Source organism: Pan paniscus, chromosome 7, assembly GCF_029289425.2.
Source record: "Pan paniscus chromosome 7, NHGRI_mPanPan1-v2.0_pri, whole genome shotgun sequence".
NCBI classification, from domain to species: Eukaryota; Metazoa; Chordata; class Mammalia; order Primates; family Hominidae; genus Pan; species Pan paniscus.
In genome coordinates this window covers 6,104,546-6,125,168 of record NC_073256.2, presented here as the reverse complement: position 1 = coordinate 6,125,168, position 20,623 = coordinate 6,104,546, and positions in this window count along the sequence as shown.

The following is a 20,623-nucleotide window of genomic DNA, read 5'->3' as shown; positions in this document are numbered from 1 at the left end:
TATGTAGATATTTCCATGTTTTTACAGTTGGCAGTGTAGATATTTCCATGTTTATAGAGATGGCGCTGTAGATATTCCATGTTTATACACATCGCGATGTAGATATTTCCATGTTTATACAGATAGCGGTGTAGATATTTCCATGTTTTTAGAGATAACGGTGTAGATATTTCCATGTTTACACAGATCGCGGTGTAGATATTTCCATCTTTCTACAGATGGCATTGTAGATATTTCCATGTTTATGCAGATGGCGGTGTAGATACTTCCATGTTTATATAGACGGTGGTGTAGATATTACCATGTTTATACAGATAGCGGTGTAGATATTTCCATGTTTATACAGATCGTGGTGAAGATATTTCCATGTTTATACAGATCACGGTGTAGATATTTCCATGTTTATACAGATCGCGGTGTAGATATTTCCAAGTTTATACAGATAGCGTTGTAGATATTTCCATGTTAATACAGATAGCAGTGTAGATATTTCCATGTTTATAGAGATAGCGGTGTAGGTATTTCCATGTTTATAGACATAGCAGTGTAGATATATCCATGTTTATATAGATGGCGTTGTAGATATTTCCATGTTTATACCGATAGATGTGTTGGTATTTCTACGTTTATACAGATAGCGATGTAGATATTTCCATGTTTATACAGCTCGCGGTGCAGATATTTATATCTTTATACAGATGGCATTGTAGATATTTCCTTATTCACACAGATGGCGGTGTAGATGTTTCCATGTTTATACAGATGGCGGAGTAGTTAGTTCCATGTTTATGGAGATGGCAGTGTAGATATTTTCATGTTTATAGAGATGGCGGTGTAGATATTTCCATGTTTATAGAGATAGGAGTGTAGATATTTACATGTTTATACAGATGACTGTAGAGGTATTTCCATGTTTTACCGATGGCTCTGCAGATATTTCCATGTTTATAGAGATAGCGGTGTAGATATTTCCATGTTTGTACAAATGGCGTTGTTGATATTTCCATCTATACACAGATGGCCGTGTAGATATTTCCATGTTTATACAGATGGTAGCGTAGATATTTCCATGGACATGCAGATGGCGGTGTAGATATTTCCATGTTTATACAGATAGCGGTGTAGATATTTCCATGTTTTCACAAATGGTGGTGTAGATGTTTCCGTGTTTATACACATGGCGGAGTAGATACTTCCATCTTTATGGAGATGGCAGTGTAGATATTTTCATGTTTATAGAGATGGCGGTGTAGATATTTCCATATTTATAGAGATAGCGGTGTAGATATTTCCATCTTTCTACAGATGGCAGTGTAGATATTTCCATGTTTATACAGATGGCGGTGTAGATATTTCCATACTTATAGAGTTGTCTGTGCACATATTTCCATGTGTATACAGATGGTATTGTAGGTATTTCCATGTTTATGCAGATGGCGGTGTAGATATTTCCATGTTTATATAGATGGTGGTGTAGATATTACCATGTTTATACAGATAGCGGTGTAGATATTTCCATGTTTATACAGATCGTGGTGAAGATATTTCCATGTTTATACAGATCGCGGTGTAGATATTTCCATGTTTATACAGATCGCTGTGCAGATATTTCCATGTTTCTACAGATAGCTGTGTAGATATTTCCATGTTTATACAGATAGCGGTGTAGATATTTCCATGTTTATAGAGATAGCGGTGTAGGTATTTCCATGTTTATAGACATAGCTGTGTAGATATTTCCATGTTTATATAGATGGCGTTGTAGATATTTCCATGTTTATACCGATAGATGTGTTGGTATTTCCACGTTTATACAGATAGCGATGTAGATATTTCCATGTTTATACAGCTCGCGGTGCAGATATTTATATCTTTATACTGATGGCATTGTAGATATTTCCTTATTCACACAGATGGCGGTGTAGGTGTTTCCATGTTTATACAGATGGCGGAGTAGTTAGTTCCATGTTTATGGAGATGGCAGTGTAGATATTTTCATGTTTATAGATATGGCGGTGTAGATATTTCCATGTTTATAGAGATAGCAGTGTAGATATTCACATGTTTATACAGATGGCTGTGTAGATATTTCCATGTGTATACAGATGGCATTGTAGATATTTCCATGTTTATACAGATGACTGAAGAGGTATTTCCATGTTTTACCGATGGCTCTGCAGATATTTCCATGTTTATAGAGATAGCGGTGTAGATATTTCCATGTTTGTACAGATGGCGTTGTTGATATTTCCATCTATACACAGATGGCCGTGTAGATATTTCCATGTTTATACAGATGGCAGCGTAGATATTTCCATGGACATGCAGATGGCGGTGTAGATATTTCCATGTTTATACAGATAGCGGTGTAGGTATTTCCATGTTTTCACAGATGGTGGTCTGGATACTTCCGTGTTTATACACATCGCAGAGTAGATACTTCCATCTTTATGGAGATGGCAGTGTAGATATTTTCATGTTTATAGAGATGGCGGTGTAGATATTTCCATATTTATAGAGATAGCGGTGTAGATAATTCCATCTTTCTACAGATGGCAGTGTAGATATTTCCATGTTTATACAGATGGCGGTGTAGATATTTCCATACTTATACAGATGTCTGTGTAGATATTTCCATGTGTATACAGATGGTATTGTAGGTATTTCCATGTTTATACAGCTGGTGGTGTAGATATTTCCATGTTTATTCAGATGACTATGTAGATATTTCCATGTTTTTACAGTTGGTAGTGTAGATATTTCCATGTTTATAGAGATGGCGCTGTAGATATTCCATGTTTATACAGATCGCGGTGTAGATATTTCCATGTTTATACAGATAGCGGTGTAGATATTTCCATGTTTTTAGAGATAACGGTGTAGATATTTCCATGTTTACACAGATCGCGGTGTAGATATTTCCATCTTTCTACAGATGGCATTGTAGATATTTCCATGTTTATGCAGATGGCGGTGTAGATACTTCCATGTTTATATAGACGGTGGTGTAGATATTACCATGTTTATACAGATAGCGGTGTAGATATTTCCATGTTTATACAGATCGTGGTGAAGATATTTCCATGTTTATACAGATCACGGTGTAGATATTTCCATGTTTATACAGATCGCGGTGTAGATATTTCCAAGTTTATACAGATAGCGTTGTAGATATTTCCATGTTAATACAGATAGCAGTGTAGATATTTCCATGTTTATAGAGATAGCGGTGTAGGTATTTCCATGTTTATAGACATAGCAGTGTAGATATATCCATGTTTATATAGATGGCGTTGTAGATATTTCCATGTTTATACCGATAGATGTGTTGGTATTTCTACATTTATACAGATAGCGATGTAGATATTTCCATGTTTATACAGCTCGCGGTGCAGATATTTATATCTTTATACAGATGGCATTGTAGATATTTCCTTATTCACACAGATGGCGGTGTAGATGTTTCCATGTTTATACAGATGGAGGAGTAGTTAGTTCCATGTTTATGGAGATGGCAGTGTAGATATTTTCATGTTTATAGAGATGGCGGTGTAGATATTTCCATGTTTATAGAGATAGGAGTGTAGATATTTACATGTTTATACAGATGACTGTAGAGGTATTTCCATGTTTTACCGATGGCTCTGCAGATATTTCCATGTTTATAGAGATAGCGGTGTAGATATTTCCATGATTGTACAGATGGCGTTGTTGATATTTCCATCTATACACAGATGGCCGTGTAGATATTTCCATGTTTATACAGATGGTAGCGTAGATATTTCCATGGACATGCAGATGGCGGTGTAGATATTTCCATGTTTATACAGATAGCGGTGTAGATATTTCCATGTTTTCACAGATGGTGGTGTAGATGTTTCCGTGTTTATACACATGGCGGAGTAGATACTTCCATCTTTATGGAGATGGCAGTGTAGATATTTTCATGTTTATAGAGATGGCGGTGTAGATATTTCCATATTTATAGAGATAGCGGTGTAGATATTTCCATCTTTCTACAGATGTCAGTGTAGATATTTCCATGTTTATGCAGATGGAGGTGTAGATATTTCCATACTTATAGAGTTGTCTGTGCACATATTTCCATGTGTATACAGATGGTATTGTAGGTATTTCCATGTTTATGCAGATGGCGGTGTAGATATTTCCATGTTTATATAGATGGTGGTGTAGATATTACCATGTTTATACAGATAGCGGTGTAGATATTTCCATGTTTATACAGATCGTGGTGAAGATATTTCCATGTTTATACAGATCGCGGTGTAGATATTTCCATGTTTATACAGATCGCTGTGCAGATATTTCCATGTTTATACAGATAGCTGTGTAGATATTTCCATGTTTATACAGATAGCGGTGTAGATATTTCCATGTTTATAGAGATAGCGGTGTAGGTATTTCCATGTTTATAGACATAGCGGTGTAGATATTTCCATGTTTATATAGATGGCGTTGTAGATATTTCCATGTTTATACCGATAGATGTGTTGGTATTTCCACGTTTATACAGATAGCGATGTAGATATTTCCATGTTTATACAGCTCGCGGTGCAGATATTTATATCTTTATACTGATGGCATTGTAGATATTTCCTTATTCACACAGATGGCGGTGTAGGTGTTTCCATGTTTATACAGATGGCGGAGTAGTTAGTTCCATGTTTATGGATATGGCAGTGTAGATATTTTCATGTTTATAGAGATGGCGGTGTAGATATTTCCATGTTTATAGAGATAGCAGTGTAGATATTTACATGTTTATACAGATGGCTGTGTAGATATTTTCAAGTGTATACAGATGGCATTGTAGATATTTCCATGTTTATACAGATGACTGAAGAGGTATTTCCATGTTTTACCGATGGCTCTGCAGATATTTCCATGTTTATAGAGATAGCGGTGTAGATATTTCCATGTTTGTACAGATGGCGTTGTTGATATTTCCATCTATACACAGATGGCCGTGTAGATATTTCCATGTTTATACAGATGGCAGCGTAGATATTTCCATGGACATGCAGATGGCGGTGTAGATATTTCCATGTTTATACAGATAGCGGTGTAGATATTTCCATGTTTTCACAGATGGTGGTCTGGATACTTCCGTGTTTATACACATGGCAGAGTAGATACTTCCATCTTTATGGAGATGGCAGTGTAGATATTTTCATGTTTATAGAGATGGCGGTGTAGATATTTCCATATTTATAGAGATAGCGGTGTAGATAATTCCATCTTTCTACAGATGGCAGTGTAGATATTTCCATGTTTATACAGATGGCGGTGTAGATATTTCCATACTTATACAGATGTCTGTGTAGATATTTCCATGTGTATACAGATGGTATTGTAGGTTTTTCCATGTTTATACAGATGGTGGTGTAGATATTTCCATGTTTATTCAGATGTCTGTGTAGATATTTCCATGTTTTACAGATGGCAGTGGAGATATTTCAATGTTTATAGAGATGGCGCTGTAGATATTTCCATGTTTATACAGATTGCGGTGTAGATATTTCCATGTTTATACACATAGCGGTGTAGATATTTCCATGTTTTTACAGATATCGGTGTAGATATTTCCATGTTTACACAGATTGCGGTGTAGATATTTCCATCTTTCTACAGATGGCATTGTAGATATTTCCATGTTTATGCAGATTGCGGTGTAGATATTTCCATGTTTATATAGATGGTGGTGTAGATACTACCATGTTTATACAGATAGCGGTGTAGATATTTCCATGTTTATACAGATCGTGGTGAAGATATTTCCATGTTTATACAGATCGCGGTGTAGATATTTCCATGTTTATACAGATCGCTGTGTAGATAGTTCCATGTTTATACAGATAGCGGTGTAGATATTTCCATGTTTATACAGATAGCGGTGTAGATATTTCCATGATTATAGAGATAGCGGTGTAGGTATTTCCATGTTTATAGACATAGCGGTGTAGATATTTCCATGTTTATATAGATGGCGTTGTAGATATTTCCATGTTTATACCGATAGATGTGTTGGTATTTCCACGTTTATACAGATAGCGATGTAGATATTTCCATGTTTATACAGCTCGCGGTGCAGATATTTATATCTTTATACTGATGGCATTGTAGATATTTCCTTATTCACACAGATGGCGGTGTAGATGTTTCCATGTTTATACAGATGGCGGAGTAGTTAGTTCCATGTTTATGGAGATGGCAGTGTAGATATTTTCATGTTTATAGAGATGGCGGTGTAGATATTTCCATGTTTATAGAGATAGCAGTGTAGATATTTACATGTTTATACAAATGGCTGTGTAGATATTTCCATGTGTATACAGATGGCATTGTAGATATTTCCATGTTTATACAGATGACTGTAGAGGTATTTCCATGTTTTACAGATGGCTGTGCAGATATTTCCATGTTTATAGAGATAGTGGTGTAGATATTTCCATGTTTATACAGATGGCGTTGTTGATATTTCCATCTATACACAGATGGCCGTGTAGATATTTCCATGTTTATACAGATGGCAGCGTAGATATTTCCATGGACATGCAGATGGCGGTGTATAGATTTCCATGTTTATACAGATAGCGGTGTAGATATTTCCATGTTTTCACAGATGGTGGTGTAGATATTTCCGTGTTAATACAGATGGCGGCGTAGTTACTTCCATCTTTATGGAGATGGCAGTGTAGATATTTTCATGTTTATATAGATGGCGGTGTAGATATTTCCATGTTTATAGAGATAGCAGTGTAGATATTTACATGTTTATACAGCTCGCGGTGCAGATATTTATATCTTTATACAGATGGCATTGTAGATATTTCCTTATTCACACAGATGGCGGTGTAGATGTTTCCATGTTTATACAGATGGCGGAGTAGTTAGTTCCATGTTTATGGAGATGGCAGTGTAGATATTTTCATGTTTATAGAGATGGCGGTGTAGATATTTCCATGTTTATAGAGATTGCAGTGTAGATGTTTACATGTTTATACAGATGGCTGTGTAGATATTTCCATGTGTATACAGATGGCATTGTAGATATTTCCATGTTTATACAGATGACTGAAGAGGTATTTCCATGTTTTACCGATGGCTGTGCAGATATTTCCATGTTTATAGAGATAGCGGTGTAGATATTTCCATGTTTGTACAGATGGCGTTGTTGATATTTCCATCTATACACAGATGGCCGTGTAGATATTTCCATGTTTATACAGATGGCAGCGTAGATATTTCCATGGACATGCAGATGGCGGTGTAGATATTTCCATGTTTATACAGATAGTGGTGTAGATATTTCCATGTTTTCACAGATGGTGGTGTAGATGTTTCCGTGTTTATACACATGGCGGAGTAGATATTTCCATCTTTATGGAGATGGCAGTGTAGATATTTTCATGTTTATAAAGTTGGCGGTGTAGATATTTCCATATTTGTAGAGATAGCGGTGTAGATATTTCCATCTTTCTACAGATGGCATTGTAGATATTTCCATGTTTATGCACATGGCGGTGTAGATATTTCCATGTTTATATAGATGGTGGTGTAGATATTACCATGTTTATACAGATAGCGGTGTAGATATTTCCATGTTTATACAGATCGCGGTGTAGATATTTCCATGTTTATACAGATAGCGGTGTAGATATTTCCATGTTTATACAGATAGCGGTGTAGATATTTCCATGTTTATAGAGATAGCGGTGTGGGTATTTCCATGTTTATAGACATAGCGGTGTAGATATTTCCATGGTTATTCTGATGACTGTGTAGATATTTCCATGTTTTTACAGATGGCAGTGTAGATATTTCAATGTTTATAGAGATGGCGCTGTAGATACTTCCATGTTTATACAGATCACGGCGTAGGTATTTCCATGTTTTTACAGATATCGGTGTAGATATTTCCATGTTTACACAGATTGCAGTGTAGATATTTCCATCTTTCTACATATGGCATTGTAGATATTTCCATGTTTATGGAGATGTCAGTGTAGATATTTTCAGGTTTATAGAGATGGCAGTGTAGATATTTCCATGTTTATACAGATGGCGGTGTAGATATTTCCATACTTATACAGATGTCTGTGTAGATATTTCCATGTGTATACAGATGGTATTTAGGTATTTCCATGTTTATACAGATGGTGGTGTAGATATTTCCATGGTTATTCAGATGACTGTGTAGATATTTCCATGTTTTTACAGATGGCAGTGTAGATATTTCAATGTTTATAGAGATGGCGCTGTAGATATTTCCATGTTTATACAGATCGCGGTGTAGATATTTCCATGTTTATACAGATAGCGGTGTAGATATTTCCGTGTTTTTACAGATAACGGTGTAGATATTTCCATGTTTACACAGATTGAGGTGTAGATATTTCCATCTTTCTACAGATGGCATTGTAGATATTTCCATGTTTATGCAGATGGCGGTGTAGATATTTCCATGTTTATACAGATAGCGGTGTAGATATTTCCATGTTTATAGAGATAGCGGTGTGGGTATTTCCATGTTTATAGACATAGCGGTGTAGATATTTCCATGTTTATATAGATGGCGTTGTAGATATTGCCATGTTTATACCGATAGATGTGTTGGTATTTCCACGTTTATACAGATAGCGATGTAGATATTTCCATGTTTATACAGCTCGCGGTGCAGATACTTATATCTTTATACAGATGGCATTGTAGATATTTCCTTATTCACACAGATGGCGGTGTAGATGTTTCCATGTTTATACAGATCGCAGTGTAGATATTTACATGTTTATACAGATAGCGGTGTAGATATTTCCATGTTTTTACAGATAACGGTGTAGATATTTCCATGGACATGCAGATGGCGGTGTAGATATTTCCATGTTTATACAGATAGCGGTGTAGATATTTCCATGTTTTCACAGATGGTGGTGTAGATATTTCCGAATTATACACATGGCGGAGTAGATACTTCCATCTTTATGGAGATGGCAGTGTAGATATTTTCATGTTTATAGAGATGGCGGTGTAGATATTTCCATATTTACAGAGATAGCGGTGTAGATAATTCCATCTTTCTACAGATGGCAGTGTAGATATTTCCATGTTTATACAGATGGCGGTGTAGATATTTCCATACTTATACAGATGTCTGTGTAGATATTTCCATGTGTATACAGACGGTATTGTAGGTATTTCCATGTTTATACAGATGGTGGTGTAGATATTTCCATGTTTATTCAGATGACTGTGTAGATATTTCCATGTTTTTACAGATGGCAGTGTAGATATTTCAATGTTTATAGAGATGGCGCTGTAGATATTTCCATGTTTATACAGATCGCAGTGTAGATATTTCCATGTTTATAGAGATAGCGGTGTAGAAATTTCCATGTTTTTTCAGATAACGGTGTAGATATTTCCATGTTTACACAGATTGCGGTGTAGATATTTCCATCTTTCTACAGATGGCATTGTAGATATTTCCGTGTTTATGCAGATGGCGGTGTAGATACTTCCATGTTTATATACATGGTGGTGTAGATATTACCATGTTTATACAGATAGCGGTGTAGATATTTCCATGTTTATACAGATCGCGGTGTAGATATTTCCATGTTTATACAGATCGCGGTGTAGATATTTCCATGTTTATACAGATAGCGTTGTAGATATTTCCATGTTTATACAGATAGCGGTGTAGAGATTTCCATGTTTATAGAGATAGCGGTGTAGGTATTTCCATGTTTATAGACATAGCAGTGTAGATATTTCCATCTTTATATACATGGCGTTGTATATATTTCCATGTTTATACCGATAGATGTGTTGGTATTTCAACGTTTATACAGATAGCAATGTGGATATTTCCATGTTTATACAGCTCGCGGTGCAGATATATATATCTTTATACAGATGGCATTGTAGATATTTCCTTATTCACACAGATGGCGGTGTAGATGTTTCCATGTTTATACAGATGGCGGAGTAGTTAGTTCCATGTTTATGGAGATGGCATTGTAGATATTTTCATGTTTATAGAGATGGCGGTGTAAATGTTTCCATGTTTATAGAGATAGCAGTGTAGATATTTACATGTTTATACAGATGGCTGTGTAGTTATTTCCATATGTATACAGATGACATTGTAGATATTTCCATGTTCATACAGATGACTGTAGAGGTATTTCAATGTTTTACAGATGGCTGTGCAGATATTTCCATGTTTATAGAGATAGCGGTGTAGATATTTCCATGTTTGTACAGATGGCGTTGTTGATATTTCCATCTATACACAGATGGCCGTGTAGATATTTCCATGTTTATACAGATGGCAGCGTAGATATTTCCACGGACATGCAGATGGCGGTGTAGATATTTCCATCTTTATACAGATAGCAGTGTAGATATTTCCATGTTTTCACAGATGGTGGTGTAGATATTTCCGTGTTTATACACATGGCGGAGTAGATACTTCCATCTTTATGGAGATGGCAGTGTAGATATTTTCATGTTTATAGAGATGGCGGTGGAGATATTTCCATATTTATACAGATAGCGGTGTAGATATTTCCATCTTTCTACAGATGGCAGTGTAGATATTTCCATGTTTATACAGATGGCTGTGTAGATATTTCCATACTTACACAGATGTCTGTGTATATATATCCATGTGTATACAGATGGTATTGTAGGTATTTCCATGTTTATACAGATGGTGGTGTAGATATTTCCATGTTTATTAAGATGACTGTGTAGATATTTCCATGTTTTTACAGATGGCAGTGTAGATATTTCAATGTTTATAGAGATGGCGCAGGAGATATTTCCATGTTTATACAGATCGCGGTGTAGATATTTCCATGTTTTTACAGATATCGGTGTAGATATTTCCATGTTTACACAGATTGCGGTGTAGATATTTCCATCTTTGTACAGATGGCATTGTAGATATTTCCATGTATATGCAGATGGCTGTGTAGATATTTCCATGTTTATATAGATGGTGGTGTAGATATTACCATGTTTATACAGATAGCGGTGTAGATATTTCCATGTTTATACAGATCGTGGTGAAGATATTTCCATGTTTATACAGATCGCGGTGTAGATATTTCCATGTTTATACAGATCGCGGGGTAGATATTTCCATGTTTATACAGATAGCGGTGTAGATATTTCCATGTTTATACAGATAGCGGTGTAGATATTTCCATGTTTATAGAGATAGCGGTGTAGGTATTTCCATGTTTATAGACATAGCGGTGTAGATATTTCCATGTTTATATAGATGGCGTTGTAGATTTTTCCATGTTTATACCTATAGATGTGTTGGTAGTTCCACGTTTATACAGATAGCGATGTAGATATTTCCATGTTTATACAGCTCGCGGTGCAGATATTTATATCTTTATACAGATGGCATTGTAGATATTTCCTTATTCACACAGATGGCGGTGTAGATGTTTCCATGTTTATACAGATGGCGGAGTAGTTACTTCCATGTTTATGGAGATGGCAGTGTAGATATTTTCATGTTTATAGAGATGGCGGAGTAGATATTTCCATGTTTATAGAGATAGCATTGTAGATATTTACATGTTTATACAGATGGCTGTGTAGATATTTCCATGTGTACACAGATGGCATTGTAGATATTTCCATGTTTATACAGATGACTGTACAGTTATTTCCATGTTTTACAGATGGCTGTGCAGATATTTCCATGTTTATAGGGATAGCGGTGTAGATATTTCCATGTTTGTAGAGATGGCGTTGTTGATATTTCCACCTATACACAGATGGCCATGTAGATATTTCCACGTTTATACAGATGGCAGCGTAGATATTTCCATGGACATGCAGATGGCGGTGTAGATATTTCCATGTTTATACAGATAGCGGTGTAGATATTTCCATACTTATACAGATGTCTGTGTAGATACTTCCATGTGTATACAGATGGTATTGTAGGTATTTCCATGTTTATACAGATGGTGGTGTAGATATTTCCATGGTTATTCTGATGACTGTGTAGATATTTCCATGTTTTTACAGATGGCAGTGTAGATATTTCAATGTTTATAGAGATGGCGCTGTAGATATTTCCATGTTTATACAGATCGCGGTGTAGATATTTCCGTGTTTATACAGATAGCGGTGTAGATATTTCCATGTTTTTACAGATAACGGTGTAGATATTTCCATGTTTACACAGATTGCGGTGTAGATATTTCCATCTTTCTACAGATGGCATTGTAGATATTTCCATGTTTATGCAGATGGCGGTGTAGATATTTCCATGTTTATACAGATAGCGGTGTAGATATTTCCATGTTTATAGAGATAGCGGTGAGGGTATTTCCATGTTTATAGACATAGCGGTGTAGATATTTCCATGTTTATATTGATGGCGTTGTAGATATTGCTATGTTTATACCGATAGATGTGTTGGTATTTCCACGTTTATACAGATAGCGATGTAGATATTTCCATGTTTATACAGCTCGCGGTGCAGATACTTATATCTTTATACAGATGGCATTGTAGATATTTCCTTATTCACACAGATGGCGGTGTAGATGTTTCCATGTTTATACAGATCGCAGTGTAGATATTTCCATGTTTATACAGATAGCGGTGTAGATATTTCCATGTTTTTACAGATAACGGTGTAGATATTTCCATGGACATGCAGATGGCGGTGTAGATATTTCCATGTTTATACAGAGAGCGGTGTAGATATTTCCATGTTTTCACAGATGGTGGTGTAGATATTTCCGAATTATACACATGGCGGAGTTGATACTTCCATCTTCATGGAGATGGCAGTGTAGATATTTTCATGTTTATAGAGATGGCGGTGTAGATATTTCCATATTTATAGAGATGGCGGTGTAGATAATTCCATCTTTCTACAGATGGCAGTGTAGATATTTCCATGTTTATACAGATGGCGGTGTAGATATTTCCATACTTATACAGATGTCTGTGTAGATATTTCCATGTGTATACAGACGGTATTGTAGGTATTTCCATGTTTATACAGATGGTGGTGTAGATATTTCCATGTTTATTCAGATGACTGTGTAGATATTTCCATGTTTTTACAGATGGCAGTGTAGATATTTCAATGTTTATAGAGATGGCGCTGTAGATATTTCCATGTTTATACATATCGCACTGTAGATATTTCCATGTTTATAGAGATAGCGGTGTAGATATTTCCATGTTTTTTCAGATAACGGTGTAGATATTTCCATGTTTACACAGATTGCGGTGTAGATATTTCCATCTTTCTACAGATGGCATTGTAGATATTTCCATGTTTATGCAGATGGCGGTGTAGGTACTTCCATGTTTATATAGATGGTGGTGTAGATATTACCATGTTTATACAGATAGCGGTGTAGATATTTCCATGTTTATACAGATCGCGGTGTAGATATTTCCATGTTTATAGAGATAGATGTGTTGGTAGTTCCACGTTTATACAGATAGCGATGTAGATATTTCCATGTTTTCACAGATGGTGGTGTAGATATTTCCGTGTTTATACACATGGCGGAGTAGATACTTCCATCTTTATGGAGATGGCAGTGTAGATATTTTCATGTTTATAGAGATGGCGGTGCAGATATTTATATCTTTATACAGATGGCATTGTAGATATTTCCTTATTCACACAGATGGCGTTGTAGATGTTTCCATGTTTATACAGATGGCGGAGTAGTTATTTCCATGTTTATGGAGATGGCAGTGTAGATATTTTCATGTTTATAGAGATGGCGGTGTAGATATTTCCATGTTTATAGAGATAGCAGTGTAGATATTTACATGTTTATACAGACGGCTGTGTAGATATTTCCATGTGTATACAGATGGCATTGTAGATATTTCCTTGTTTATACAGATGACTATAGAGGTATTTCCATGTTTTACAGATGGCTGTGCAGATATTTCCATGTTTATAGGGCTAGCGGTGTAGATATTTCCATGTTTTTAGAGATGGCGCTGTTGATATTTCCATCTATACACAGATGGCCATGTAGATATTTCCATGTTTATACAGATGGCAGCGTAGGTATTTCCATGTACATGCAGATGGCGGTGTAGATATTTCCATGTTTATACAGATAGCGGTGTAGATATTTCCATGTTTTCACAGATGGTGGTGTAGATATTTCCGTGTTTACACACACGGCGGAGTAGATACTTCCATCTTTAAGGAGATGGCAGTGTAGATATTTTCATGTTTATAGAGAGGGCGGTGTAGATATTTCCATATTTATAGAGATAGCGGTGTAGATATTTCCATCTTTCTACAGATGGCAGTGTAGATATTTCCATGTTTATACAGGTGGCGGGGGAGATATTTCCATACTTATACAGATGTCTGTGTATATATATCAATGTGTATACAGATGGTATTGTAGGTATTTCCATGTTTATAAAGATGGTGGTGTAGATATTTCCATGTTTATTCAGATGACTGTGTAGATATTTCCATGTTTTTACAGATGGCAGGGTAGATATTTCAATGTTTATAGAGATGGCGCTGTAGATATTTCCATGTTTATACAGATCGCGGTGTACATATTTCCATGTTTTTACAGATATCGGTGTAGATATTTCCATGTTTACACAGATTGCAGTGTAGATATTTCCATCTTTCTACAGATGGCATTGTAGATATTTCCATGTTTATGCAGATTGCGGTGTAGATATTTCCAAGTTTATATAGATCTTGGTGTAGATATTACCATGTTTATACAGATAGCGGTGTAGATATTTCCATGTTTATACAGATCGTGGTGAAGATATTTCCATGTTTATACAGATCACGGTGTAGATATTTCCATGTTTATACAGATCGCGGTGTAGATATTTCCATGTTTATACAGATAGCGGTGTAGATATTTCCATGTTTATACAGATAGCGGTGTAGATATTTCCATGTTTATAGAGATAGCGGTGTAGGTATTTCCATGTTTATAGACATAGCGGTGTAGATATTTCCATGTTTATATAGCTGGCGTTGTAGATATTTCCATGTTTATACCGATAGATGTGTTGGTATTTCCACGTTTATACAGATAGCGATGTAGATATTTCCATGTTTATACAGCTCGCGGTGCAGATATTTATATCTTTATACAGATGGCATTGTAGATATTTCCTTGTTCACACAGATGGCGGTGTAGATGTTTCCATGTTTATACAGATGGCGGAGTAGTTATTTCCATGTTTATGGAGATGGCAGTGTAGATATTTTCATGTTTATAGAGATGGCGGTGTAGATATTTCCATGTTTATAGAGATAGCAGTGTAGATATTTACATGTTTATACAGACGACTGTGTAGATATTTCCATGTGTATACAGATGGCATTGTAGATATTTCCTTGTTTATACAGATGACTATAGAGGTATTTCCATGTTTCAAAGATGGCTGTGCAGATATTTCCATGTTTATAGAGATAGCGGTGTAGATATTTCCATGTTTTTAGAGATGGCGCTGTTGATATTTCCATCTATACACAGATGGCCATGTAGATATTTCCATGTTTATACAAATGGCAGCGTAGATATTTCCATGGACATGCAGATGGCGGTGTAGATATTTCCATGTTTATACAGATAGCGGTGTAGATATTTCCATGTTTTCACAGATGGTGGTGTAGATATTTCCGTGTTTATACACATGGCGGAGTAGATACTTCCATCTTTATGGAGATGGCAGTGTAGATATTTTCATGTTTATAGAGATGGCGGTGTAGATATTTCCATATTTATAGAGATAGCGGTGTAGATATTTCCATCTTTCTACAGATGGCAGTGTAGATATTTCCATGTTTATACAGATGGTGGTGTAGATATTTCCATACATATAGAGTTGTCTGTGTAGATATTTCCATGTGTATACAGATGGTATTGTAGGTATTTCCATGTTTATACAGATGGTGGTGTAGATATTTCCATGTTTGTTCAGATGACTGTGTAGATATTTCCATGTTTTACAGATGGCAGAGTAGATATTTCAATGTTTATAGAGATGGCGCTGTAGATATTTCCATGTTTATACAGATTGCGGTGTAGATATTTCCATGTTTATACAGATAGCGGTGTAGATATTTCCATGTTTTTACAGATATCGGTGTAGATATTTCCACGTTTACACAGATTGCGGTGTAGATATTTCCACCTTTCTACAGTTGGCATTGTAGATATTTCCATGTTTATGCAGATGGTGGTGTAGATATTTCCATGTTTATATAGATGGTGGTGTAGATATTACCATGTTTATACAGATAGCGGTGTAGATATTTCCATGTTTATACAGATCGTAATGAAGATATTTCCATGTTTATACAGATCACGGTGTAGACATTTCCATGTTTATACAGATCGCTGTGTAGATATTTCCATGTTTATACAGATCGCGGTGTAGATATTTCCATGTTTATAGAGATAGCGGTGTAGATATTTCCATGTTTATAGAGATAGCAGTGTAGATATTTCCATGTTTATATAGATGGCGTTTTAGATATTTCCATGTTTATACCGATAGATGTGTTGGTATTTCCACGTTTATACAGATAGCAATGTAGATATTTCCATGTTTATACAGCTTGCGGTGCAGATATTTATATCTTTATACAGATGGCATTGTAGATATTTCCTTATTCACACAGATGGCGGTGTAGATGTTTCCATGTTTATACAGATGGCGGAGTAGTTAGTTCCATGTTTATGGAGATGGCAGTGTAGATATTTTCATGTTTATAGAGATGGCGGTGTAGATATTTCCATGTTTATAGAGATAGCAGTGTAGATATTTACATGTTTATACAGATGGCTGTGTAGATATTTCCATGTGTATACAGATGGCATTGTAGATATTTCCAAGTTTATACAGATGACTGTAGAGGTATTTCCATGTTTTACAGATGGCTGTGCAGATATTTCCATGTTTATAGAGATAGCGGTGTAGATATTTCCATGTTTGTACAGATGGCGATGTTGATATTTCCATCTATACACAGATGGCCGTGTAGATATTTCCATGTTTATACTGATGGCAGCGTAGATATTTCCATGGACATGCAGATGGCGGTGTAGATATTTCCATGTTTATACAGATAGCGGTGTAGATATTTCCATGTTTTCACAGATGGTGGTGTAGATATTTCCGTGTTTATACACATGGCGGAGTAGATACTTCCATCTATATGGAGATGGCAGTGTAAATATTTTCATGTTTATAGAGATGGCGGTGTAGATATTTCCATATTTATAGAGATAGCGGTGTAGATAATTCCAAATTTCTACAGATGGCAGTGTAGATATTTCCATGTTTATACAGATGGCGCTGTAGATATTTCCATGTTTATACAGATGGCGGTGTAGATATTTCCATACTTATAAAGATGTCTGTGTATATATATCAATGTGTATACAGATGGTATTGTAGGTATTTCCATGTTTATACAGATGGTGTTGTAGATATTTCCATGTTTATTCAGATGACTGTGTAGATATTTCCATGTTTTTACAGATGGCAGTGTAGATATTTCAATGTTTATAGAGATTGCGCTGTAGATATTTCCATGTTTATACAGATCGCGGTGTAGATATTTCCATGTTTTTACAGATAGTGGTGTAGATATTTCCATGTTTACACAGATTGCGGTGTAGATATTTCCATCTTTCTACAGATGGCATTGTAGATATTTCCATGTTTATGCTGATGGCGGTGTAGATATTTCCATGTTTATATAGATGGTGGTGTAGATATTACCATGTTTATACAGATAGCGGTGTAGATAATTCCATGTTTATACAGATCGTGTTGAAGATATTTCCATGTTTATACAGATCGCGGTGTAGATATTTCCATGTTTATACAGATAGCAGTGTAGATATTTCCATGTTTATACAGATGGCGCTGTAGATATTTCCATACTTATACAGATGTCTGTGTTGATATTTCCATGTGTATACAGATGGTATTGTAGGTATGTCCAGGTTTATACAGATGGCGGTGTAGATATTTCCATGTTTATTCAGATGACTGTGTAGATATTTCCATGTTTTTACAGATGGCAGTGTAGATATTTCAATGTTTATAGAGATGGCGCTGTAGATATTTCCATGTTTATACAGATCGCGGTGTAGATATTTCCATGTTTTTACAGATATCGGTGTAGATATTTCCATGTTTACACAGATTGCGGTGTAGATATTTCCATCTTTCTACAGATGGCATTGTAGATATTTCCATGTTTATGCAGATGGCGGTGTAGGTATTTCCTTGTTTATATAGATGGTGGTGTAGATATTACCATGTTTATACAGATAGCGGTGTAGACATTTCCATGTTTACACAGATCGCGGTGAAGGTATTTCCATGTTTACACAGATCGCGGTGTAGATATTTCCATGTTTATACAGACCGCGGTGTAGATATTTCCATGTTTATAGAGATAGCTGTGTAGATATTTCCATGTTTATACAGATAGCGGTGTAGATATTTCCATGTTTATAGAGATAGCGGTGTAGGTATTTCCATGTTTATAGACATAGCGGTGTAGATATTTCCATGTTTATATAGATGGCGTTGTAGATATTTCCATGTTTATACCGATAGATGTGTTGTTATTTCCACGTTTATACAGATAGCGATGTAGATATTTCCATGTTTATACAGCTTGCGGTGCAGATATCTATATCTTTATACAGATGTCATTTTAGATATTTCCTTATTCACAGAGATGGCGGTGTAGTTGTTTCCATGTTTATACAGATGGCGGAGTAGTTAGTTCCATGTTTATGGAGATGGCAGTGTAGATATTTTCATGTTTATAGAGATGGCGGTGTAGATATTTCCATGTTTATAGAGATAGCAGTGTAGATATTTACATGTTTATACAGATGGCTGTGTAGATATTTCCATGTGTATACAGATGGCATTGTAGATATTTCCATGTTTATACAGATGACTATAGAGGTATTTCCATGTTTTACAGATGGCTGTGCAGATATTTCCATGTTTATAGCGATAGCGGTGTAGATATTTCCATGTTTCTAAAGATGGCGATGTCGATATTTCCATCTATACACAGATGGCCGTGTAGATATTTCCATGTTTATACAGATGGCAGCGTAGATATTTCCATGGACATGCAGATGGCGGTGTAGATATTTCCATGTTTATACAGATAGCGGTGTAGATATTTCCATGTTTTCACAGATGGTGGTGTCGATATTTCCGTGTTTATACCCATGGCGGAGTAGATACTTCCATCTATATGGAGATGGCAGTGTAGATATTTTCATGTTTATAGAGATGGCGGTGTAGATATTTCCATATTTATAGGGATAGCGGTGTAGATAATTCCATATTTCCACAGATGGCAGTGTAGATATTTCCATGTTTATACAGATGGCGGTGTAGATATTTCCATACTTATACAGATGTCTGTGTAGGTATTTCCATGTTTTACAGATGGCAGTGTAGATATTTCAATGTTTATAGAGATGGTGCTGTAGATATTTCCATGTTAATACAGATTGCGATGTAGATATTTCCATGTTTATACATTTAGCGGTGTAGATATTTCCAGGTTTTTACAGATATCGCTGAAGATATTATCATGTTTACACAGATTGCGGTGTAGATATTTCCACCTTTCTACAGATGGCATTGTAGATATTTCCATGTTTATGCAGATGGTGGTGTAGGTATTTCCATGTTTATATAGATGGTGGTGTAGATATTACCATGTTTATACAGATAGCGGTGTAGATATTTCCATGTTTATACAGATCGTGATGAAGATATTTCCATGTTTATACAGATCGCGGTGTAGATATTTCCATGTTTATACAGATCGCTGTGTAGATATTTCCATGTTTATACAGATAGTGCTGTAGATATTTCCATGTTTATACAGATAGCGGTGTAGATATTTCCATGTTTATAGAGATAGCGGTGTAGGTATTTCCTTGTTTATAGACATAGCGGTGTAGATATTTCCATGTTTATATAGATGGCGTTGTAGATATTTCCATGTTTATACAGCTCGCGGTGTAGATATTTATATCTTTATACAGATGGCAATGTAGATGTTTCCTTATTCACACAGATGGCGGTGTAGATGTTTCCATGTTTATACAGATGGCGGAGTAGTTAGTTCCATGTTTATGGAGATGGCAATGTAGATATTTTCATGTTTATAGAGATGGCGGTGTAGATATTTCCATATTTATAGAGATAGCGGTGTAGATATTTCCATTTTTTACAGATGGCAGTGTAGATATTTCCATGTTTATACAGATGGCGGTGTAGATATTTCCATACTTATAAAGATGTCTGTGTATATATATCAATGTGTATACAGATGGTATTGTAGGTATTTCCATGTTTATACAGATGGTGGTGTAGATATTTCCATGTTTATTCAGATGACTGTGTAGATATTTCCATGTTTTTACAGATGGCAGTGTAGATATTTCAATGTTTATAGAGATTGCGCTGTAGATATTTCCATGTTTATACAGATCGCGGTGTAGATATTTCCATGTTTTTACAGATAGCGGTG